The 12,516-nt window shown below is 44.8% G+C and overlaps 8 non-coding genes across 8 annotated transcripts; all 8 read left to right on the plus strand.

Moving 5' to 3' along the window:
* Positions 1 to 2,174: 2,174 nt before the first annotated feature.
* On the plus strand, positions 2,175 to 2,246 carry TRNAI-UAU (transfer RNA isoleucine (anticodon UAU)). The gene has a single exon. It is a non-coding gene; the product is annotated as a tRNA-Ile (tRNA).
* Positions 2,247 to 3,526: 1,280 nt separating this feature from the next.
* On the plus strand, positions 3,527 to 3,598 carry TRNAI-UAU (transfer RNA isoleucine (anticodon UAU)). Its single transcript has one exon. It is a non-coding gene; the product is annotated as a tRNA-Ile (tRNA).
* A 198-nt stretch (positions 3,599 to 3,796) lies between these two features.
* On the plus strand, positions 3,797 to 3,868 carry TRNAI-UAU (transfer RNA isoleucine (anticodon UAU)). The gene has a single exon. It is a non-coding gene; the product is annotated as a tRNA-Ile (tRNA).
* A 3,990-nt stretch (positions 3,869 to 7,858) lies between these two features.
* Positions 7,859 to 7,930, plus strand: TRNAI-UAU (transfer RNA isoleucine (anticodon UAU)). The gene has a single exon. It is a non-coding gene; the product is annotated as a tRNA-Ile (tRNA).
* A 198-nt stretch (positions 7,931 to 8,128) lies between these two features.
* Positions 8,129 to 8,200, plus strand: TRNAI-UAU (transfer RNA isoleucine (anticodon UAU)). Its single transcript has one exon. It is a non-coding gene; the product is annotated as a tRNA-Ile (tRNA).
* Positions 8,201 to 9,753: 1,553 nt separating this feature from the next.
* TRNAI-UAU (transfer RNA isoleucine (anticodon UAU)) lies at positions 9,754 to 9,825 on the plus strand. Its single transcript has one exon. It is a non-coding gene; the product is annotated as a tRNA-Ile (tRNA).
* Positions 9,826 to 11,105: 1,280 nt separating this feature from the next.
* On the plus strand, positions 11,106 to 11,177 carry TRNAI-UAU (transfer RNA isoleucine (anticodon UAU)). Its single transcript has one exon. It is a non-coding gene; the product is annotated as a tRNA-Ile (tRNA).
* Positions 11,178 to 11,375: 198 nt separating this feature from the next.
* On the plus strand, positions 11,376 to 11,447 carry TRNAI-UAU (transfer RNA isoleucine (anticodon UAU)). Its single transcript has one exon. It is a non-coding gene; the product is annotated as a tRNA-Ile (tRNA).
* Positions 11,448 to 12,516: the final 1,069 nt, after the last annotated feature.

The raw sequence follows: 12,516 nt of genomic DNA on the forward strand, positions 1-12,516 counted from the left end.
GCGATGTAAGCAGAGTGGCGCAGTGGAAGCGTACTGGGCCCATAACCAAGAGGTCCGTGGATCGAAACCACGCTCAGCTAAATTAAAGCAAAATAGCACTTGCTATTTTGATTTAAGTTAGTTTGTTCATACAATGACCATGTAAGCAGAATGGCGCAGTGGAAGCGTGCTGGGCCCATAACCCAGAGGTCAGTGGATCGAAACCACGCTCTGCTAAATTAAAGCAAAATAGCACTTGCTCTTTTGCTATCAGTTAGTTTGTTCATACAATGATCATGTAAGCAGAATGGCGCAGTGGAAGCGTGCTGGGCCCAAAACCCAGAGGTCCGTGGATCGAAACCACGCTCTGCTATGTTATTGCAAAGTAGCATTTGCTATTTTGGTTACAGTTAGTTTTTCATATAATGGTGATGTAAGCAGAGTGGCGCAGTGGAAGCGTGCTGGGCCCAAAACCCAGAGGTCCGTGGATCGAAACCACGCTCTGCTATGTTAATGCAAAGTAGCATTTGCTATTTTGGTATCAGTTAGTTTTTCATATAATGGCGATGTAAGCAGAGTGGCGCAGTGGAAGCTTGCTGGGCCCATGACCCAGAGGTCCATGGATCGAAACCACGCTCTACTATGTTAATGCAAACTAGCATTTGCTATTTTGGTATCAGTTAGTTTTTCATAGAATGGTGATGTAAGCAGAGTGGCGCAGTGGAAGCGTGCTGGGCCCAAAACCCAGAGGTCCGTGGATCGAAACCACGCTCTGCTATGTTAATGCAATGTAACATTTGCTATTTTGGTATCAGTTACTTTTTCATATAATGGCGATGTAAGCAGAGTGGCGCAGTGGAAGCGTACTGGGCCCATAACCAAGAGGTCCGTGGATCGAAACCACGCTCAGCTAAATTAAAGCAAAATAGCACTTGCTATTTTGATTTAAGTTAGTTTGTTCATACAATGACCATGTAAGCAGAATGGCGCAGTGGAAGCGTGCTGGGCCCATAACCCAGAGGTCAGTGGATCGAAACCACGCTCTGCTAAATTAAAGCAAAATAGCACTTGCTCTTTTGCTATCAGTTAGTTTGTTCATACAATGATCATGTAAGCAGAATGGCGCAGTGGAAGCGTGCTGGGCCCATAACCCAGAGGTCAGTGGATCGAAACCACGCTCTGCTAAATTAAAGCAAAATAGCACTTGCTCTTTTGCTATCAGTTAGTTTGTTCATACAATGATCATGTAAGCAGAATGGCGCAGTGGAAGCGTGCTGGGCCCATAACCCAGAGGTCAGTGGATCGAAACCACGCTCTGCTAAATTAAAGCAAAATAGCACTTGCTATTTTGCTATCAGTTAGTTTTTCATATAATGGTGATGTAAGCAGAATGGCGCAGTGGAAGCGTGCTGGGCCCATAACCCAGAGGTCCGTGGATCGAAACCACGCTCTGCTAAATTAACGCAAAATAGCACTTGCTATTTTGATATAAGTTAGTTTGTTCATACAATGATCATGTAAGCAGAGTGGCGCAATGGAAGCGTGCTGGGCCCATAACTCAGAGGTCCGTGGATCGAAACCACGCTCTGCTATGTTAATGCAAAGTAGCATTTGCTCTTATGGTATCAGTTAGTTTTTCATATATTGGTGGTGTAAGCAGAGTGGCGCAGTGGAAGCGTGCTGGGCCCAAAACCCAGAGGTCCGTGGATCGAAACCACGCTCTGCTATGTTATTGCAAAGTAGCATTTGCTATTTTGGTATCAGTTAGTTTTTCATATAATGGTGATGTAAGCAGAGTGGCGCAGTGGAAGCGTGCTGGGCCCAAAACCCAGAGGTCCGTGGATCGAAACCACGCTCTGCTATGTTATTGCAAAGTAGCATTTGCTATTTTGGTATCAGTTAGTTTTTCATATAATGGTTATGTAAGCAGAGTGGCGCAGTGGAAGCGTGCTGGGCCCATAACCCAGAGGTCCGTGGATCGAAACCACGCTCTGCTAAATTAAAGCGAAATAGCACTTGCTATTTTGCTATCAGTTAGTTTTTCATATAATGGAGATGTAAGCAGAATGGCGCAGTGGAAGCGTGCTGGGCCCATAACCCAGAGGTCAGTGGATCGAAACCACGCTCTGCTAAATTAAAGCAAAATAGCACTTGCTATTTTGCTATCAGTTAGTTTTTCATATAATGGTGATGTAAGCAGAATGGCGCAGTGGAAGCGTGCTGGGCCTATAACCCAGAGGTCCGTGGATCGAAACCACGCTCTGCTAAATTAACGCAAAATAGCACTTGCTATTTTGATATAAGTTAGTTTGTTCATACAATGATCATGTAAGCAGAGTGGCGCAATGGAAGCGTGCTGGGCCCATAACACAGAGGTCCGTGGATCGAGACCACGCTCTGCTATGTTGTTGAAAAGTAGCATTTGCTATTTTGGTATCAGTTAGTTTTTCATATAATGGTGATGTAAGCAGAGTGGCGCAGTAGAAGCGTGCTGGGCCCATAACCCAGAGGTCCGTGGATCGAAACCACGCTCTGCTATATTAATGCAAAGTAGCATTTGCTATTTTGGTATCAGTTAGTTTTTCATATAATGGTTATGTAAGCAGAGTGGCGCAGTGGAAGCGTGCTGGGCCCATAACTCAGAGGTCCGTGGATCGAAACCACGCTCTGCTATGTTAATGCAAAGTAGCATTTGCTCTTATGGTATCAGTTAGTTTTTCATATATTGGTGATGTAAGCAGAGTGGCGCAGTGGAAGCGTACTGGGCCCATAACCCAGAGGTCCGTGGATCGAAACCACGCTCTGCTATGTTAATGCAAAGTAGCATTTGCTATTTTGGTATCAGTTAGTTTTTCATATAATGGTGATGTAAGCAGAGTGGCGCAGTGGAAGCGTGCTGGGCCCAAAACCCAGAGGTCCGTGGATCGAAACCACGCTCTGCTATGTTAATGCAAAATAGCATTTGCTATTTTGGTATCAGTTAGTTTTTCATATAATGGTTATGTAAGCAGAGTGGCGCAGTGGAAGCGTGCTGGGCCCATAACTCAGAGGTCCGTGGATCGAAACCACGCTCTGCTATGTTAATGCAAAGTAGCATTTGCTCTTATGGTATCAGTTAGTTTTTCATATATTGGTGATGTAAGCAGAGTGGCGCAGTGGAAGCGTGCTGGGCCCAAAACCCAGAGGTCCGTGGATCGAAACCACGCTCTGCTATGTTATTGCAAAGTAGCATTTGCTATTTTGGTATCAGTTAGTTTTTCATATAATGGCGATGTAAGCAGAGTGGCGCAGTGGAAGCGTACTGGACCCATAACCCAGAGGTCCGTGGATCGAAACCACGCTCTGCTATGTTAATGCAAAATAGCACTTGCTATTTTGATATAAGTTAGTTTGTTCATACAATGATCATGTAAGCAGAATGGCGCAGTGGAAGCGTGCTGGGCCCATAACCCAGAGGTCAGTGGATCGAAACCACGCTCTGCTAAATTAAAGCAAAATAGCACTTGCTATTTTGCTATCAGTTAGGTTTTCATATAATGGTGATGTAAGCAGAATGGCGCAGTGGAAGCGTGCTGGGCCTATAACCCAGAGGTCCGTGGATCGAAACCACGCTCTGCTAAATTAAAGCAAAATAGCACTTGCTATTTTGCTATCAGTTAGTTTTTCATATAATGGAGATGTAAGCAGAATGGCGCAGTGGAAGCGTGCTGGGCCCATAACCCAGAGGTCAGTGGATCGAAACCACGCTCTGCTAAATTAAAGCAAAATAGCACTTGCTATTTTGCTATCAGTTAGTTTTTCATATAATGGTGATGTAAGCAGAATGGCGCAGTGGAAGCGTGCTGGGCCTATAACCCAGAGGTCCGTGGATCGAAACCACGCTCTGCTAAATTAACGCAAAATAGCACTTGCTATTTTGATATAAGTTAGTTTGTTCATACAATGATCATGTAAGCAGAGTGGCGCAATGGAAGCGTGCTGGGCCCATAACACAGAGGTCCGTGGATCGAAACCACGCTCTGCTATGTTAATGCAATGTAACATTTGCTATTTTGGTATCAGTTAGTTTTTCATATAATGGCGATATAAGCAGAGTGGCGCAGTGGAAGCGTACTGGGCCCATAACCAAGAGGTCCGTGGATCGAAACCACGCTCTGCTAAATTAAAGCAAAATAGCACTTGCTATTTTGATTTAAGTTAGTTTGTTCATACAATGATCATGTAAGCAGAATGGCGCAGTGGAAGCGTGCTGGGCCCATAACCCAGAGGTCAGTGGATCGAAACCACGCTCTGCTAAATTAAAGCAAAATAGCACTTGCTCTTTTGCTATCAGTTAGTTTGTTCATACAATGATCATGTAAGCAGAATGGCGCAGTGGAAGCGTGCTGGGCCCATAACCCAGAGGTCAGTGGATCGAAACCACGCTCTGCTAAATTAAAGCAAAATAGCACTTGCTCTTTTGCTATCAGTTAGTTTGTTCATACAATGATCATGTAAGCAGAATGGCGCAGTGGAAGCGTGCTGGGCCCATAACCCAGAGGTCAGTGGATCGAAACCACGCTCTGCTAAATTAAAGCAAAATAGCACTTGCTATTTTGCTATCAGTTAGTTTTTCATATAATGGTGATGTAAGCAGAATGGCGCAGTGGAAGCGTGCTGGGCCCATAACCCAGAGGTCCGTGGATCGAAACCACGCTCTGCTAAATTAACGCAAAATAGCACTTGCTATTTTGATATAAGTTAGTTTGTTCATACAATGATCATGTAAGCAGAGTGGCGCAATGGAAGCGTGCTGGGCCCATAACCCAGAGGTCCGTGGATCGAGACCACGCTCTGCTATGTTAATGCAAAGTAGCATTTGCTATTTTGGTATCAGTTAGTTTTTCATATAATGGTTATGTAAGCAGAGTGGCGCAGTGGAAGCGTGCTGGGCCCAAAACCCAGAGGTCCGTGGATCGAAACCACGCTCTGCTATGTTATTGCAAAGTAGCATTTGCTATTTTGGTATCAGTTAGTTTTTCATATAATGGTGATGTAAGCAGAGTGGCGCAGTGGAAGCGTGCTGGGCCCAAAACCCAGAGGTCCGTGGATCGAAACCACGCTCTGCTATGTTAATGCAAAGTAGCATTTGCTATTTTGGTATCAGTTAGTTTTTCATATAATGGCGATGTAAGCAGAGTGGCGCAGTGGAAGCTTGCTGGGCCCATGACCCAGAGGTCCATGGATCGAAACCACGCTCTACTATGTTAATGCAAAGTAGCATTTGCTATTTTGGTATCAGTTAGTTTTTCATAGAATGGTGATGTAAGCAGAGTGGCGCAGTGGAAGCGTGCTGGGCCCAAAACCCAGAGGTCCGTGGATCGAAACCACGCTCTGCTATGTTAATGCCATGTAACATTTGCTATTTTGGTATCAGTTAGTTTTTCATATAATGGCGATGTAAGCAGAGTGGCGCAGTGGAAGCGTACTGGGCCCATAACCAAGAGGTCCGTGGATCGAAACCACGCTCAGCTAAATTAAAGCAAAATAGCACTTGCTATTTTGATTTAAGTTAGTTTGTTCATACAATGATCATGTAAGCAGAATGGCGCAGAGGAAGCGTGCTGGGCCCATAACCCAGAGGTCAGTGGATCGAAACCACGCTCTGCTAAATTAAAGCAAAATAGCACTTGCTCTTTTGCTATCAGTTAGTTTGTTCATACAATGATCATGTAAGCAGAATGGCGCAGTGGAAGCGTGCTGGGCCCATAACCCAGAGGTCAGTGGATCGAAACCACGCTCTGCTAAATTAAAGCAAAATAGCACTTGCTCTTTTGCTATCAGTTAGTTTGTTCATACAATGATCATGTAAGCAGAATGGCGCAGTGGAAGCGTGCTGGGCCCATAACCCAGAGGTCAGTGGATCGAAACCACGCTCTGCTAAATTAACGCAAAATAGCACTTGCTATTTTGATATAAGTTAGTTTGTTCATACAATGATCATGTAAGCAGAGTGGCGCAATGGAAGCGTGCTGGGCCCATAACTCAGAGGTCCGTGGATCGAAACCACGCTCTGCTATGTTAATGCAAAGTAGCATTTGCTCTTATGGTATCAGTTAGTTTTTCATATATTGGTGATGTAAGCAGAGTGGCGCAGTGGAAGCGTGCTGGGCCCAAAACCCAGAGGTCCGTGGATCGAAACCACGCTCTGCTATGTTATTGCAAAGTAGCAATTGCTATTTTGGTATCAGTTAGTTTTTCATATAATGGTGATGTAAGCAGAGTGGCGCAGTGGAAGCGTGCTGGGCCCATAACCCAGAGGTCCGTGGATCGAAACCACGCTCTGCTAAATTAACGCAAAATAGCACTTGCTATTTTGATATAAGTTAGTTTGTTCATACAATGATCATGTAAGCAGAGTGGCGCAATGGAAGCGTGCTGGGCCCATAACTCAGAGGTCCGTGGATCGAAACCACGCTCTGCTATGTTAATGCAAAGTAGCATTTGCTCTTATGGTATCAGTTAGTTTTTCATATATTGGTGATGTAAGCAGAGTGGCGCAGTGGAAGCGTGCTGGGCCCATAACCCAGAGGTCCGTGGATCGAAACCACGCTCTGCTAAATTAACGCAAAATAGCACTTGCTATTTTGATATAAGTTAGTTTGTTCATACAATGATCATGTAAGCAGAGTGGCGCAATGGAAGCGTGCTGGGCCCATAACTCAGAGGTCCGTGGATCGAAACCACGCTCTGCTATGTTAATGCAAAGTAGCATTTGCTCTTATGGTATCAGTTAGTTTTTCATATATTGGTGATGTAAGCAGAGTGGCGCAGTGGAAGCGTGCTGGGCCCAAAACCCAGAGGTCCGTGGATCGAAACCACGCTCTGCTATGTTATTGCAAAGTAGCAATTGCTATTTTGGTATCAGTTAGTTTTTCATATAATGGTTATGTAAGCAGAGTGGCGCAGTGGAAGCGTGCTGGGCCCATAACTCAGAGGTCCGTGGATCGAAACCACGCTCTGCTATGTTAATGCAAAGTAGCATTTGCTCTTATGGTATCAGTTAGTTTTTCATATATTGGTGATGTAAGCAGAGTGGCGCAGTGGAAGCGTACTGGGCCCATAACCCAGAGGTCCGTGGATCGAAACCACGCTCTGCTATGTTAATGCAAAGTAGCATTTGCTATTTTGGTATCAGTTAGTTTTTCATATAATGGTGATGTAAGCAGAGTGGCGCAGTGGAAGCGTGCTGGGCCCAAAACCCAGAGGTCCGTGGATCGAAACCACGCTCTGCTATGTTAATGCAAAATAGCATTTGCTATTTTGGTATCAGTTAGTTTTTCATATAATGGTTATGTAAGCAGAGTGGCGCAGTGGAAGCGTGCTGGGCCCATAACTCAGAGGTCCGTGGATCGAAGCCACGCTCTGCTATGTTAATGCAAAGTAGCATTTGCTCTTATGGTATCAGTTAGTTTTTCATATATTGGTGATGTAAGCAGAGTGGCGCAGTGGAAGCGTGCTGGGCCCAAAACCCAGAGGTCCGTGGATCGAAACCACGCTCTGCTATGTTATTGCAAAGTAGCATTTGCTATTTTGGTATCAGTTAGTTTTTCATATAATGGCGATGTAAGCAGAGTGGCGCAGTGGAAGCGTACTGGACCCATAACCCAGAGGTCCGTGGATCGAAACCACGCTCTGCTATGTTAATGCAAAATAGCACTTGCTATTTTGATATAAGTTAGTTTGTTCATACAATGATCATGTAAGCAGAATGGCGCAGTGGAAGCGTGCTGGGCCCATAACCCAGAGGTCAGTGGATCGAAACCACGCTCTGCTAAATTAAAGCAAAATAGCACTTGCTATTTTGCTATCAGTTAGGTTTTAATATAATGGTGATGTAAGCAGAATGGCGCAGTGGAAGCGTGCTGGGCCTATAACCCAGAGGTCCGTGGATCGAAACCACGCTCTGCTAAATTAAAGCAAAATAGCACTTGCTATTTTGCTATCAGTTAGTTTTTCATATAATGGAGATGTAAGCAGAATGGCGCAGTGGAAGCGTGCTGGGCCCATAACCCAGAGGTCAGTGGATCGAAACCACGCTCTGCTAAATTAAAGCAAAATAGCACTTGCTATTTTGCTATCAGTTAGTTTTTCATATAATGGTGATGTAAGCAGAATGGCGCAGTGGAAGCGTGCTGGGCCTATAACCCAGAGGTCCGTGGATCGAAACCACGCTCTGCTAAATTAACGCAAAATAGCACTTGCTATTTTGATATAAGTTAGTTTGTTCATACAATGATCATGTAAGCAGAGTGGCGCAATGGAAGCGTGCTGGGCCCATAACACAGAGGTCCGTGGATCGAAACCACGCTCTGCTATGTTAATGCAATGTAACATTTGCTATTTTGGTATCAGTTAGTTTTTCATATAATGGCGATGTAAGCAGAGTGGCGCAGTGGAAGCGTACTGGGCCCATAACCAAGAGGTCCGTGGATCGAAACCACGCTCAGCTAAATTAAAGCAAAATAGCACTTGCTATTTTGATTTAAGTTAGTTTGTTCATACAATGATCATGTAAGCAGAATGGCGCAGTGGAAGCGTGCTGGGCCCATAACCCAGAGGTCAGTGGATCGAAACCACGCTCTGCTAAATTAAAGCAAAATAGCACTTGCTCTTTTGCTATCAGTTAGTTTGTTCATACAATGATCATGTAAGCAGAATGGCGCAGTGGAAGCGTGCTGGGCCCATAACCCAGAGGTCAGTGGATCGAAACCACGCTCTGCTAAATTAAAGCAAAATAGCACTTGCTCTTTTGCTATCAGTTAGTTTGTTCATACAATGATCATGTAAGCAGAATGGCGCAGTGGAAGCGTGCTGGGCCCATAACCCAGAGGTCAGTGGATCGAAACCACGCTCTGCTAAATTAAAGCAAAATAGCACTTGCTATTTTGCTATCAGTTAGTTTTTCATATAATGGTGATGTAAGCAGAATGGCGCAGTGGAAGCGTGCTGGGCCCATAACCCAGAGGTCCGTGGATCGAAACCACGCTCTGCTAAATTAACGCAAAATAGCACTTGCTATTTTGATATAAGTTAGTTTGTTCATACAATGATCATGTAAGCAGAGTGGCGCAATGGAAGCGTGCTGGGCCCATAACTCAGAGGTCCGTGGATCGAAACCACGCTCTACTATGTTAATGCAAAGTAGCATTTGCTCTTATGGTATCAGTTAGTTTTTCATATATCGGTGATGTAAGCAGAGTGGCGCAGTGGAAGCGTGCTGGGCCCAAAACCCAGAGGTCCGTGGATCGAAACCACGCTCTGCTATGTTATTGCAAAGTAGCATTTGCTATTTTGGTATCAGTTAGTTTTTCATATAATGGTGATGTAAGCAGAGTGGCGCAGTGGAAGCGTGCTGGGCCCAAAACCCAGAGGTCCGTGGATCGAAACCACGCTCTGCTATGTTATTGCAAAGTAGCATTTGCTATTTTGGTATCAGTTAGTTTTTCATATAATGGTTATGTAAGCAGAGTGGCGCAGTGGAAGCGTGCTGGGCCCATAACCCAGAGGTCCGTGGATCGAAACCACGCTCTGCTAAATTAAAGCAAAATAGCACTTGCTATTTTGCTATCAGTTAGTTTTTCATATAATGGAGATGTAAGCAGAATGGCGCAGTGGAAGCGTGCTGGGCCCATAACCCAGAGGTCAGTGGATCGAAACCACGCTCTGCTAAATTAAAGCAAAATAGCACTTGCTATTTTGCTATCAGTTAGTTTTTCATATAATGGTGATGTAAGCAGAATGGCGCAGTGGAAGCGTGCTGGGCCTATAACCCAGAGGTCCGTGGATCGAAACCACGCTCTGCTAAATTAACGCAAAATAGCACTTGCTATTTTGATATAAGTTAGTTTGTTCATACAATGATCATGTAAGCAGAGTGGCGCAATGGAAGCGTGCTGGGCCCATAACACAGAGTTCCGTGGATCGAGACCACGCTCTGCTATGTTGTTGAAAAGTAGCATTTGCTATTTTGGTATCAGTTAGTTTTTCATATAATGGTGATGTAAGCAGAGTGGCGCAGTAGAAGCGTGCTGGGCCCATAACCCAGAGGTCCGTGGATCGAAACCACGCTCTGCTATATTAATGCAAAGTAGCATTTGCTATTTTGGTATCAGTTAGTTTTTCATATAATGGCGATGTAAGCAGAGTGGCGCAGTGGAAGCGTGCTGGGCCCATAACTCAGAGGTCCGTGGATCGAAACCACGCTCTGCTATGTTAATGCAAAGTAGCATTTGCTCTTATGGTATCAGTTAGTTTTTCATATATTGGTGATGTAAGCAGAGTGGCGCAGTGGAAGCGTACTGGGCCCATAACCCAGAGGTCCGTGGATCGAAACCACGCTCTGCTATGTTAATGCAAAGTAGCATTTGCTATTTTGGTATCAGTTAGTTTTTCATATAATGGTGATGTAAGCAGAGTGGCGCAGTGGAAGCGTGCTGGGCCCAAAACCCAGAGGTCCGTGGATCGAAACCACGCTCTGCTATGTTAATGCAAAATAGCATTTGCTATTTTGGTATCAGTTAGTTTTTCATATAATGGTTATGTAAGCAGAGTGGCGCAGTGGAAGCGTGCTGGGCCCATAACTCAGAGGTCCGTGGATCGAAACCACGCTCTGCTACGTTAATGCAAAGTAGCATTTGCTCTTATGGTATCAGTTAGTTTTTCATATATTGGTGATGTAAGCAGAGTGGCGCAGTGGAAGCGTGCTGGGCCCAAAACCCAGAGGTCCGTGGATCGAAACCACGCTCTGCTATGTTATTGCAAAGTAGCATTTGCTATTTTGGTATCAGTTAGTTTTTCATATAATGGCGATGTAAGCAGAGTGGCGCAGTGGAAGCGTACTGGACCCATAACCCAGAGGTCCGTGGATCGAAACCACGCTCTGCTATGTTAATGCAAAATAGCACTTGCTATTTTGATATAAGTTAGTTTGTTCATACAATGATCATGTAAGCAGAATGGCGCAGTGGAAGCGTGCTGGGCCCATAACCCAGAGGTCAGTGGATCGAAACCACGCTCTGCTAAATTAAAGCAAAATAGCACTTGCTATTTTGCTATCAGTTAGGTTTTCATATAATGGTGATGTAAGCAGAATGGCGCAGTGGAAGCGTGCTGGGCCTATAACCCAGAGGTCCGTGGATCGAAACCACGCTCTGCTAAATTAAAGCAAAATAGCACTTGCTATTTTGCTATTAGTTAGGTTTTCATATAATGGTGATGTAAGCAGAATGGCGCAGTGGAAGCGTGCTGGGCCCATAACTCAGAGGTCCGTGGATCGAAACCACGCTCTGCTAAATTAAAGCAAAATAGCACTTGCTATTTTGCTATCAGTTAGTTTTTCATATAATGGTGATGTAAGCAGAATGGCGCAGTGGAAGCGTGCTGGGCCTATAACCCAGAGGTCCGTGGATCGAAACCACGCTCTGCTAAATTAACGCAAAATAGCACTTGCTATTTTGATATAAGTTAGTTTGTTCATACAATGATCATGTAAGCAGAGTGGCGCAATGGAAGCGTGCTGGGCCCATAACACAGAGGTCCGTGGATCGAAACCACGCTCTGCTATGTTAATGCAATGTAACATTTGCTATTTTGGTATCAGTTAGTTTTTCATATAATGGCGATGTAAGCAGAGTGGCGCAGTGGAAGCGTACTGGGCCCATAACCAAGAGGTCCGTGGATCGAAACCACGCTCAGCTAAATTAAAGCAAAATAGCACTTGCTATTTTGATTTAAGTTAGTTTGTTCATACAATGATCATGTAAGCAGAATGGCGCAGTGGAAGCGTGCTGGGCCCATAACCCAGAGGTCAGTGGATCGAAACCACGCTCTGCTAAATTAAAGCAAAATAGCACTTGCTCTTTTGCTATCAGTTAGTTTGTTCATACAATGATCATGTAAGCAGAATGGCGCAGTGGAAGCGTGCTGGGCCCATAACCCAGAGGTCAGTGGATCGAAACCACGCTCTGCTAAATTAAAGCAAAATAGCACTTGCTCTTTTGCTATCAGTTAGTTTGTTCATACAATGATCATGTAAGCAGAATGGCGCAGTGGAAGCGTGCTGGGCCCATAACCCAGAGGTCAGTGGATCGAAACCACGCTCTGCTAAATTAAAGCAAAATAGCACTTGCTATTTTGCTATCAGTTAGTTTTTCATATAATGGTGATGTAAGCAGAATGGCGCAGTGGAAGCGTGCTGGGCCCATAACCCAGAGGTCCGTGGATCGAAACCACGCTCTGCTAAATTAACGCAAAATAGCACTTGCTATTTTGATATAAGTTAGTTTGTTCATACAATGATCATGTAAGCAGAGTGGCGCAATGGAAGCGTGCTGGGCCCATAACTCAGAGGTCCGTGGATCGAAACCACGCTCTACTATGTTAATGCAAAGTAGCATTTGCTCTTATGGTATCAGTTAGTTTTTCATATATCGGTGATGTAAGCAGAGTGGCGCAGTGGAAGCGTGCTGGGCCCAAAACCCAGAGGTCCGTGGATCG

This window comes from Phalangium opilio, unplaced genomic scaffold (genome assembly GCF_054372755.1).
Source record: "Phalangium opilio isolate 3A_F unplaced genomic scaffold, DU_Popi_V2 ptg000078l_1, whole genome shotgun sequence".
Taxonomy (NCBI): Eukaryota; Metazoa; Arthropoda; class Arachnida; order Opiliones; family Phalangiidae; genus Phalangium; species Phalangium opilio.